This window comes from Neodiprion lecontei, chromosome 4 (genome assembly GCF_021901455.1).
Source record: "Neodiprion lecontei isolate iyNeoLeco1 chromosome 4, iyNeoLeco1.1, whole genome shotgun sequence".
Classification (NCBI taxonomy): domain Eukaryota; kingdom Metazoa; phylum Arthropoda; class Insecta; order Hymenoptera; family Diprionidae; genus Neodiprion; species Neodiprion lecontei.
The window spans coordinates 31,943,505-31,956,411 of record NC_060263.1 but is presented as its reverse complement, the minus strand read 5'-3'; the positions used below and the strand labels follow the sequence as shown (position 1 = coordinate 31,956,411).

Here is a 12,907-nt window from a genome sequence, read left to right as displayed (position 1 = left end):
TTTAAACTTTTTAGCTGCGGCAGGTTTGTACACCTTGTACGCATTGAATGTGTATTGATGATGTGTGAAGTGCGGCGGTGTGACGTGTACGTACATACGTACAGATCGTCCGTTCTCTGTAATAACTTGTCAATTATATTAGGTATTAGGTATATATATATATATATATACACGTATTTCACGAATGTCTACGAGTTATAATTTATCACGAGATGTCGTGTCTAGGAGTAGTTTTAGCCTTTGTACGATCGTCGTTGCAGGACATTTCTAAACGTCGGATGACTGATATTAAGAACCCCGACCGTAATTGGTAATCAATGCCGATTTCAGTCTCCGGGTAGTAACTCTTAATGCGCTCATTAAACAATGTATTTTTGTATCGTAACCTGATAGTCCTGAATAGTTATAAAGGATATAATAAATCAGCAGGGGAAATTAATTTGAGTATATAATCCGCGTACAACGCTATTACATCCATGCATATTTATAATGTATACAAGTATTTGAATATTTTATAGATTTATCAAAATTCATTAAATCACAAACGGTAGATCTTTGTTACAGATATTGGAAAGCCGATAGACTTGGTTGAAGGAGGAAAAAATTGTCGCGTGAAAAAAAACTTACCGTGTTCGTACAACGTATTAAAAAAATCTGTGGCCGACCGATTTTATCAGTTTCAATAAACGCACAACGACCATGTTCTTTCTTTCTCCTTAACGACAGTCACCGTTTCGTGTGTTTCGAAAATATTTCTTTCCATACACGGTTACATAATGTTGATGTATAACGTGTAACAAATGCATGGCTGAAAATCTTTCATTTCATTCCTTTTGCGTTCAAAGACGGTTGATCAACTGATATTTATGGTGTGTGTATATATATAGTTTTGAAATAACGTGCGAGCCGCAGTCCGCGATGCATAACGTGAAACGCAGCCATTTGTCGTAGAAAAAAAAATAGATTATACAGAAAGCCTAGGTTATAATATTGATTGCGCCATTTTTTCGATGCGCACGATTGCCGTGCAACTGCAACTCGACGATGAATAATTTTACGAGTGTTTCCATTCGGACGGAAATCGATCTTGAATAATCCTAAATACGATCGCGCTTAAGGACGTGTAGGTATATCGTAGTTTTATTTTTTACGTACTCAATTGGCACAGTCTATCCGAATTGGTGATTACTGGATTTTTCTCGGTAAATTAATCACCTCCGCAAGTGTCGATCTGAACGTAATTGTATTTTCAATTGCGATTCGAGGATTATATATGCACTTATTGGAAGCTAAAATCGCATAATTCCTGTTCTACACTGATTGTGAGAAAAATTTTATTTTTTACAGTAACTAGAAAAATTGAGTAAAACAGGTATCGTTAAAAAAAACTTTTTCAATATTGTTGAAATTACGAAAAACGAGGTACGCGTAACCACTTTGCGCTACTGTCGATACTTTTTTGGTAATTGCAACGCAAAATCAGTTTCGGAGGTTTACTCTACTTTTTTAGTTAAATAACGCTTTAACATCAATTTATTGTTGCACGAGCGTTAAATTTTCGCAACAGTTACAAGAAAATATAGTAACAGTGATCGTAATGAGAAAGAATCGTAACGAATACTAGACTTTCCGGTAACAGCTAGAAAACTAATTTTCATTTTCTACCTAGAACTATATTTTTCGATTGCGGTAAAGAATAAAAATAGTTAAGGACTGAGCGGTAACCGGAACTAAAAATTTCTCTCAATGACAAACGAGTCGGGGGAATCATGAGACCGCTGATCGGGTTTATGAAAAAATTCGGTTAACACGCAACTTATCAAGTCTCATGGATAGTGATTCTGTATGAATATAAGTTGACGGATCTCATTGACCTCGTTTGACTGCAATTTAGCATGTACAATGCATATTGTCAAACTTTTATAACAGTAAACGCTGCATCGGGACGTTTCGTTTGCCTCGTTGTTCCGAGCCCTGTGAAGCAGGCTGCGCATCACGTATCGTACGTTACATTCGAGATTCGATTTATCGGTTATTTATCCGTCAGGCAATTGTCTCGAGCACGAAAACGTCGGCGGTGTTCGTTTGAGGAGTTTGCAGGTTGGCCAATAGTCGATACTATTTACTAATTTTCATTACGAGATAGTCGTAGATTGAGTCGATGATTTATCAAGTTACTTAATGTATCGGATAAGTTGCGTAGGTCTCGTTAAATAAACAAAAATGATAAATACTGGACGTTGAAACAAAAGAATTACAGACATCGAAGCCTAATCTTAAATCACAAATTCTAGAAAGTCAAAAATCAATGCTACGAGGATTCATTTCGTTCAGAATGAACTTTTCAAGTATAGCTACGAATTCGCTGAAAGACTTTTTGACCACGACGTTGATATCGTTTAATATTTGATCACGCAACACGTTGCAGCGATATTAATTACAACCGTGAACTAATAGCAATATTGAATTGAGAATTGAATAACATACACATCCATTCCAGTAGGACTCTATAAAAAAAAATAATCTTCCGAATTAAATGAACCATGATGGATTGAAATCTAAAGGACCTACCGGACTCTCACGATTCCAGTATTTCATATGTATTTTCGTATTTTAAAATAGATCTTCGTAGCTCACGAACGCGACAATCTCACGAATACTTAATTCACGGCCTGTCTTTAGAGAAAATTAATAAAAAGTATAAAATTTTGCCAAGCAATCTTTTCAACCGCATAATGCGTGTAATACAAAAATCAGCAGGCTCTGCAGAAGACAGACTGTAGAATCGCTTTTGGTATGCGCGTGTCGAAGAGTTTCTCATTTTTTAATTACGCAACAAGCGCCGCAGCAAGCCGTGCAGCCAATCAGCAATTAAGTCCTCCGGAATATCCTGCGAATACCGGATATCTGATCAAAGATTGAACATTGCAGCACGCGTAATTCTGCCGTAACGCTTAAATATATTATCATGCGGTTATACAATTTTACTTCCCCCTATCTGTATTCTTCCATATTATATACCGTATCCGGTACGTTTTCTTGCTGCAATTATCTGTGCTCCGACTCCGCAGCTCGTGCCGTTTAAAATTCTTCAAATACCTCGAGAATCATACTCGAGTTTGCTCATTATACGTGTAAATCTGATGCAGTTAGATTAAAAACGGAAAATCGTTCGATGCACGTTCGTCAAAGGATTTTCTATAAAATTTCTCCGCAGTCACGAGACGCCTCGACGATGCCTCGGGATCTTGGTGACGTATAAATTTCTCTTCAATGGTTTATAATTAGACGTTTTCATACCCTATTGTTGTACGTACATACTATATATGTGTGTATAAGACGGTAAAACTTGTACGACCGCGTAAAATAATTGAATGCTTCCTCCGAGCGAAATAAGAAATTTTCAGAGATGTTATCCAACAATTTATAATCGCATTTAATTTATCCCGCTTTAAACATAATAACATACTTGCCATTTGTCTGTTTAAACTTTCCTCGCGGTTGACAGAACAGAAAAGATATCGCGAAACGATCTTCTCATATATACGTAAAAACGGGTCAACTTGATTATTTTTTTTTTTAAGGGGATCTTTCGATAAGTCCCGGCAAGCGAGAATCGGAGCCTCAACTTCGCTTCTCGATAGCTGAAGTGTGTCTTGTTTTTTTAACTTTTGTTAATATTGGACCACTGGTAACAAAGAGAAACAACGCACCTTTCACTAGTGTATAATATCAGCTTATCCGATATGACGTTAAAATGACGCCGGAAAGGTTTAAGGAGTGAGTATGTTTTGTATATCGTGATTTACCAAATTTCAGATGATCTTAAAGACGGGAAGAAACGATTTCGCCAAAACACGCATCGTTCCACCGAGAGAAGAAGCCTTTGCCTAAAACTTTCGATAATTCGTGCCAAATTTCGCGGATCGAATGAAGTATCTATCTTTCGGCAACAAAACGACTGCGCAAATCATTCTGCATACGCATATATGTGGTTCTGTAACCAATATTCTCACATGTTCAGCAGATTGAATACAGTAACATTCGTTTACATGTATTCCGGGATTTGTAGGGTACGTATAACGACTATACGTGATCCACACTTGCGCAGGTGATAATTATTTCGGAGGCACGAATCGCAGACTTTCAAAGTCAGCAGTCACGCTGATCGATAGATCAAACACGAACGTTTCGTTGTACGGGAATAATTTTCAGTTTCAAGACTGAAAAGCCAGTTCGATTCAGGGCCGTGCCTAAAGAAAATCAAATTTGAGATGAATATTGAAATTCCCTTTCCAGAGTAGCTCTTGGTATGAAAAAATGAACCTGCTGCAGGAAGGCCGGGCAATTAGAGAAGGGAATTTCGTTTTATACGTAAAAGTCAAGTTTGCATCACGGGTCGCACACAAAATTGCAGCAAATACTTGCAGTTATCGCCGAAGACTCCGCTCAACATGGTTTTCAATGAGGTATTGAAAATTTTCAACCGTATCCCATTGAAATAACTTGAAAACTAACTATTCAATCTAGGCTTTACAGAGTAAAATGAACAGGTTTATGATCTAACGCATCGAATTAACAAGCAGCGAAATTGAAAAATGGGGAAGAAAAAGTTTCAATGTCAAAACGTGTTTACAGTTTAAAATCTGTGAAACAAGACTGTTTTTAAAATAAAACAACATGTTTCGACGCAGCAACCTTATTCGCTCGGTAACACGTGAAAGCTCTGAAGCTTCTTTTATCTACGATGACAACTAGACCAGAATAGGTGGCTAAAACGTGTGATTTCACCCCTTTGAAATTGAACAGTGACTTGCACCCCGACTTTAATTAATCTAAATACGCAATTATTACAATTTATCCGTGAACTTTCTACATAACAGGTCTCGTAATAAATAAAAAAAAAGGCTTGAAAAAAAAAGTAGTCCCCCCTTCGAATTCGTCAGGGCAGCGACGAACACCCGAAAACCGAATCGTTCTCCTCCCTCCCTCCCTCCCTCCTCACGTACTCTTTTCTCCACCTGCCCGTAGAAACGTACGGTGCGTGTAATCGACGGGCATTAGCGCGTCGTCGGATCAACCGGAGGCCGCACGCAAACGTGGAAAGGCGGGGGTGTGTAAACGCGTTTCTGCCCCCCTGATCCTCCGGGGACTCGATGATAACATGTAAATATTTACGCCCGACAAATACCCCCATTTACTCGAGGGTTAAGGGTCGAGAGTTAAACGGCGCATTACTTATTTTTTGACATTTACACGACTGCTGTTGCTGCTGCTGCTGCCGCGACTGTATCGAAGAACTTTTATGTCGCATAAGCGGCCCCACGCGATGCGGTAGAATTTATTCGAGGCCTCGTTTCGAGACGTGGAAATACGTTCGTGTGTAGGGTGTTTTTTTTTAACCGCAACGCGTAAAATGCTGCAAATTTGAGAGGTGCGATGAGATTTTATTTATTTATTTATTTATTTATTTATTTATTTGTTTGATTTTGAGCCTGAATTTCGGGCAGCGAAATTTCACCTTCTCGGTTCATCATACGTGTAATTCGAGGAAATCCGTGCTGCATGCCTGCAGATAAATATTTCCAAGAAGTTGGTATTCTCAAAACGTTCGTTTCTTGCGAATGTCAATTGAAACCGGAGTAAACATTAAATATACGTATAATTAATACGAGTTATTCGACGTATACCGCGACACTATATGTATATTTTTTCGTTACCATAATGAATTAGAATAGACTTGTGGCCGTCGAGTCAATTATATATACCTAGATAATTCGGTATAAAGGCTGCGATTAGCCACGGACGAAAACAACCAGTGAATGACCGCGTGGTGACGCCGTGTTAAGTATACCGAAATATTTATTTAACATAACAATCGCGCAGGGAAAGGACACGAAGTTATCAAATATGACTAGGGGAAATGTCATTTCTTCGATTAAGAAGGTAGTCGCAATAATAATAAATCTGGGTTACCTGAGCGGAAGTACATTTTTCTCAATCCAGAAAACGTTTCTTTCGTCACGTTTGTTAAGCTCAATCAACATATATTTTTTCTTTTTTTTATTACTCCAATAGCAGTAAATACATTCTTTAAATACATACAACGAGTTTGAAGGGTAATTTGCGATTTCTATAAGTGAATTTTCCAGACCCTGCAGTTTACACATCAACGATTACACGTAACGAATGAACCGTTTAAAATATTTCTGCAAACTTCGCAAGTAATAATGGCATTTTTCTTCACTATCGACGACTTCGAAAGTTTAATTCTCCGTCTCTCGTGTACAGATCAAGTTACGCATTGTGTAAGCAGAACGGTTTGGAGTTTCATCGTCGCGATTATGAGGCACCAAGGCATTGCACTGCAGTGCTGTTATGTTGCGTACAAATGTGCGTACACAAGTTTTATCCATGCGTTCGTTATTTTCATATTTACAACGCCACGCGTGTGCGTTATGTAAATTTGCGCAAACCAAACTGCAGGATCCGGCTGAAATGTGTAATTTGAATATAGAATGGAATTTCGGGTTCAGTGACACGGCGAAAAGTTGGTAAAAAATTAACCGAAATGTATAATATATCTGGGAACATATTTGAACTTTCACGAGGTGAGACATACATTGTTAAGTTGTGTAAACTAAACCGTGAAGAAAAAGTCGTTACACCTACCTAGATATTTTGGAAACCTTAGAATGATCCTTCGAAAAGGATACGTTTAAAACAATATCAGCTCGGCGTTTCAAATAATTTTTTAAAATAGCCAAATAGTGTTTATCTTTTTTATTCTAAAACCATTCAACGCCATATCGACTTTACGAAAGTTACTAACTCGCAATCTCGTAAATTTTTTACGAAAGTAGAGAAAAATTGATGCAACGAACGATGCAAGTAAATTATGCGGATGAAGTTAGTAACGATAATGTAACGATTATACATCGGGAGGAAAACTATGGAAAAATCATTGTTGCACGTAATTTTATGATTTTCGAGGTGTCGGCTTAGCAAAATATGAGTGTTTATTTTTTTTTATCATGGTTTACTAAATTTTAGACATTCTTAAAGGTGCGAAGTACACTGAGAAAATTTTCAATTGTTACAGTAACTAGAAAAATTCAGTAAAACAGGTATCGTTAAGGAAAACTGTTCGAATATTGTTGAAATTACGAAAAACGAGGTACGCCTAACCATTCTGCGCTGTCGTCGATCCCTTTTTGGTAATTGCAACGCCAAATCAGTTTCTTCGGTTTACTCTACTTTTTTAGTTAAATAAGGCTTTAACGTCAATTTATTGCAGCACAAGCATTACATTTTTCCAACAGTTACAAGAAAATGTAGTAACAGTGATCGTAATGAGCAAGAATAGTAACGGATGCTAGACTTTCCGGTTACCATATCTAAGTAATGAAAACTAATTTTCATTTTGTACCTAGAATTATATTTTTCGATTGTGGTAAAAAATGAAAATAGTCAAGGACTGAGCGGTAAGGGGAACTAAAAATTTCCCTCGGTGTAACGATTTTTCCCAAACATGCATCGTTTACAGCAACGTTACCCACTTCATCCTGGTGGCAAATAATTTTCGCAACTGGCATTGCGGCTGAAGATGATTCATCATATTATTTCATTATATTTCATTATATTCGATTATATTTGCTCCTGACACGCGGAGAAACGTTCGGACAATCGTTCAAGCAACAAGACCACCACCACCACCGCCGACGTCGTTGCTGCTGCTGTTTCAACGAGTCCGAGGAATAATATACTGTGTCTGAAATTGAAATAATAGGAAGGTTTTTGAACAGCCGATTTCCGATACCCGGAGAGAATCAGGCTCCCCGGGGATCAATTAAGAGCGATAATCTCACTGGTCTGGCTCCGATCGACAGACTCCACATGCCCGGATGATCTTGTACGCTACGTCACGCCGCACCGTCCGTTCGCTGGTACGATCGTAATTCGAATATTTGATCAATCTGCGCCAACTCTACGCGTGTGCGATGTTCGTTACAGTTTTAATTGACGTAGGAACTCGAAACACACGCTCCGTACGTCGATTATCCTTCTTCGATTTCGAGCTCATGATATTTAAGATGCAGAGTTATAGCTACGGCCGCTGATCGTGAGTTAAAAATAATCGAACGCGACTCGATTGAATCGGTAAATAATTAAACGATTACAAGGATTAGTCGCTCGTTTCCTATTTTTTTGAAACGCTGCATATGAAACGAAAGTTTCGTTCAAAATATTTTTCAATTTCAAGTAAAAATATTCATTGATATTTCACTTGTTGTATGAAATAGGTACTTATAGTAAGTAAGACAATGATAGTAATTTATACTTTAATCACATAAATTGATATTGTACTGCGTCGTTGATGGGAGTAAAGAACGAAAACCGATTGTGAGATAAAACAATCCATTTAATCGGCAATTGATTATTTTTGGTTATTCTTACAGAGTTCGCTTCAACTTGTTACCGCAGCGTCGACGTAGAAACATGAATTGTTTTCATTCTTCACCTGCATAACCGATGGAATATAGTTATATTATAGGTGTGAATTTAAAATAAATTTCGCGTTGCCGTGACAAAAAAAATTTTTGGTACGTATTATCGCTGTTTTTTTATCATGGTCACTCGGTACTACATTTGCTTTTAACTATTGCGATAATTTAATTTCAAGGCCTTGTTTAAATGAAAAAGTATCTATAGTGTAGACTAAACAAACGGAGATTCATTGCAACGATGCGATAATCATGAAACGTTTTCGCAACTGTACAATTTTACCTCATTTTTTCGTTATATACCAACAATATTCAAACCGTTATTCTACATTTTTAACGCAACTATAACAAATGCAAATTTTCTCAGTGCCCGTCAAAAGAATCTAAAGATGGAAAAGAAAATTTCTTCAACATTTTGGAACGCTGTGGTTATAAGTACATGTCAAAGAATCGGAACTTGAAGTAATAAATTGTTGCGGCTGCGACTGCTGTCGCGACTTTTGTCGACGTGTACGTTGCACCTAAATCGCGGTAGGTACTCCGTTCGTCCATTTTTCTTATCCTTTCCGAGCTGCACGTCATGCCCCAAAAGCCCCTTCCCCCGACCCTCCGTCATTCTAGGCGAATTATAAAGAACGTACCGGCAATATTCCCCGGCCGCTTGATATCGATTCGAGGTAAACTTATGGAAGAAGTAGAAATTCTGTACGCCGTTTGATATATCGCGTGTTTCTTCCGCAGCGTCGCGACGCGCCGGCGCAAACCCGGATCCACGGATATTATAATCTAGGATTTCCGTGTGCAGCGGCATCAGCAGAAGTTATCATCGAAGGCTTTCGAATCGGTTGAAAAATATTTACAAGAATTAACGCAAGGATCGGATCGACGTTTTAATAAGTCTTGAAAGTGAATATATTATATACAGAAACGATCGATTAATGACAATTAATAAACGCAAAGCAGAGACGATGACGATAATTTTATCGAGTCACTTGCGATAAATTCGTAGTTGCAGGTACATGGATTATACCTGCGTTCCTTCTCCGAAGAATAGCGAAGAGTAATCTCTTACTTGAACGAAAATTGTACCGAATATGAAAATCCGTTTCCCTGCAACGAAGGAGAATAATTTCAGCGGCGCAATCGCTGTGCCCACGTGCAGGCAGACTGGTGGCTGGAGATAATGAAAAATTACATGTGGATAGGTATTAAATTATCGAGGTCAAAAATTGGCGGCATCGCGACGCGCAGTGCCGTAAGAAATTCTAAAAGCCAAGTGTTTATTGAACGTAAACGAAGTTTGGAAATCTGCGACAAGTTTACATTTCATCGATTCTTAATTACAGGTGCACGATAAGAAGTCCCGCTTCTTTGAACAGAGCTTATAAATATGGGTGACGTCACACGAGTGAGTAATTTCAATGCCTCAGGCGTGAGCCGATGATACGAAAATACTCGTTACTTTTGCGATAACCAGACACGATGATTGTTTGTGATCGAGTTTATTCTTCGGTTTTTATTCGTTCGATATACAATTCAATGAACAAACACACGATCGATGGAAGGTTTCTTAGGAGGTGAATCTCCAAGATCCGTAAACTGTGACAAACAGTGAAAATCCCTGTACATTCGAATTATATACTTTCTTGATATAATCTTATGCAAGTTTTTCCTTCAAAATATGTTTCAAAAAACTTGAACAACGAGCACAAGAAAACCTCGGTAACTTTCCGACGCAACTACACACACTATAAAATATTTACACGCAATACTACACCACGTATGCATATTTATATACTGCACGACAGGCTTAAATTTAAGATAAAACAAACAAGATATACGTAAGTGCAGGATCGCAAGCGGCCGAAATGGGAATGAGGGGGGAAAGAAACGAAAAAAGACAGCGCATAAAAATTGAGATACGTAGCATGGTATCCATGTAACATGCGTACGTATTCACGTATATAGTATGTATGTGGTTTGAAATATAGGCGTATCTGCAGCGTAATTTACACAGGAGGAATCCGCATGTTAAAGTATAATATAAAATATTCGTATATTTTCTACGACTGCATGCAGAATTCGATTCGAGGAGGTCTTCTTCGCTGTCGTCGTCCTCTGATCGAGTTTCCTGTGGTGCAAAAACGACGACGACGAGAGGAGGTGGAAATGTTGGCGTGACCAAACGGAAAACACGACATCCAGACATCAGCGAGGGCATATCGAAGGACGTCTTGAGTCCGCGAGAACGAAAAACGTATACGACTAACGTAACGATTGGAAGAAAAATAAATCCAACAGTTTGTACGTAACGATCATTTTGCAAAATTAGGCTGAGAATGTCGGTCAATAGCTGTTTCCAGGTATCCCTTGTGACAATGTACTTGGATCAAGAAAAAAAAGCCGCAAATATCGATCTGCTGGTATAAAGGATGAGACGAGAAAATTGTCTTGCTATCGCCGTAATGTTCGAGATAAAGATACGATACGCGATGCGTGATATATATCGCGAATCGAAGGAGCTGGAAACGCGTGTAACAATGCGGCACGAAAGAAGCATCGAGAACGACTATCAAACTTCGTGAAACTTTATTATACGAGGACAGGCTGATTTTTTATTCTCTTTCAGCAGCGTGCGTAAGTTTTAATACAAAGATTCAAAGCCTTGATGCCTGTTATTTTGAATTCTTATCAATAGGATTGTATCAACGTTTGTCACGTATGAAATACATACAACTTGACTGTCCTCAGCTTAGAATTATCTCTTTTGCAGTAAGTTTACTATATACGTGATGAACATTAGGCAGAACCGTGCGACCAAACCCAACCGTAAATTATAATATCTTAATTGGATGGTATTTACGTGTCAATTATCCATCATATCGAAAACCAATCGTTTCAAGAAATCGATCGCATCGTGTCGATAGTCCCAAGTCACAAAGACGAATGGTTCGAAAAGAAGGAAAGTCTTTGAGCCTGAAAACTCTCCGATCTCTTCTGACGTTGCATTACGCGTGTCACTTTCCTCGGTCTTCAAAGAAAAGTAGTGAATTTGGCGACAATAAAGATCGCATCGCATCGATTGAATCGATAAGCTGTGAAGCAGAATCGAGAGTAGGATTAATATCGCAGAGCGTACGTTACGTTGGAGGTTCCAAGAATCCCGTTAAGGTTCTCTCCTCGCCTCCGTTGCGTGGGAGTAGGATAAGAAATAGAAAAGAACAAAGGCGAGTGTCTATTCCGACTCCGTGCATGTACTTTGAGTCGAACATTCCCCATACAGCAGACACGGCATTCGTCCATTGGCGCTGAACCGTGGCGATCGCGGCAGGTGAAAGGTTCGACGTGTTCCTAGTCAATAAAAGACGGGACCGGCTCATTCCTAGCCGGGTCTCGATCCGCCGATCCATCGGATTGCAAAATCGCACAACAGAGAATTGTTGTGCCATCGGCATTAACATTAGCCCGTGCCTCTCGAGATGCAAATTTTTACAAAAAAAAATACAAATAAATAGCTAACGGTATCGGGTGTACTAATTTGACGAGTTATAAGTTGTGGGAATTTATTTGGTACCCATGCGTGAGGAATTAACGGCTCGATCCCTGCACTTTGAGTATAAGTTGTACGATTTATTGCTGCGTATATACGCGTGGTGACGAAATGTCAGTTGACGATGTGTTGAAACGGCGTTGTCGACTTTCGGTGAATCCAACGAGATGGGAGTAAAAACATGGAAAGATGAAAAAGTCGAAGGGCCACAATGTCGAATTTTTAAAGAAGCTAAAGTTTAAGATATAGAATTGAAAAATCTTTAGAAGTATAAGTATAGAGAAGTAAAAGAATCGAAAGTTTAGAACATGTAATGCCGAAATGTAGAAAATCGTTAGTATTCATCTTGATAATATAGAATCGTACACGGATTCTCAATTTTGCCGTTCTACGTTGTGACCTTCGTATATTTTGTCATTTCGCATTTCGACTTTCTGTATTTTTAATTTTCTGTACTTGGACTTTCCATGTTTCTTAAATTTTTTAAATAAACTTTTTGCCTCTATAAAAATTGGATGTTCCAATTCTAGTTTCTCACCTCCTATCATCCGTCGTATCTTTGCTGTGAGAAATTGGGTCTCACGTGGATTTGCACGTTTAGCGGGCGTTTGCTTGGCGAGCATTGCAAAGCTGTGAATACCTGTTAAAGGCGCGAGGTGCGTCATCGTCGTGCGATTAACCGAGCAAGAAGGCATTCGAGTTACACTCACATTTGGTCGATGTGTAACAAATCATAGCGTGAACACTGTGCAACGAAGAATAAAACTTGATCCATGAACCGCGGTTACGTGATTCAATCGAGAACACGATCCGCACGCTGCGCTGTTCAGAGACTGTAATTTCGTCGCCTCGT

General features: G+C 38.7%; 1 protein-coding gene across 1 annotated transcript in view; it reads right to left on the bottom strand.

Annotated features, from left to right (window-relative positions):
- Positions 1–12,907, bottom strand: part of LOC107220983 (myelin regulatory factor-like protein) — a 50,710-nt gene that overhangs the window by 24,610 nt on the left and 13,193 nt on the right. The window lies entirely within an intron of this gene.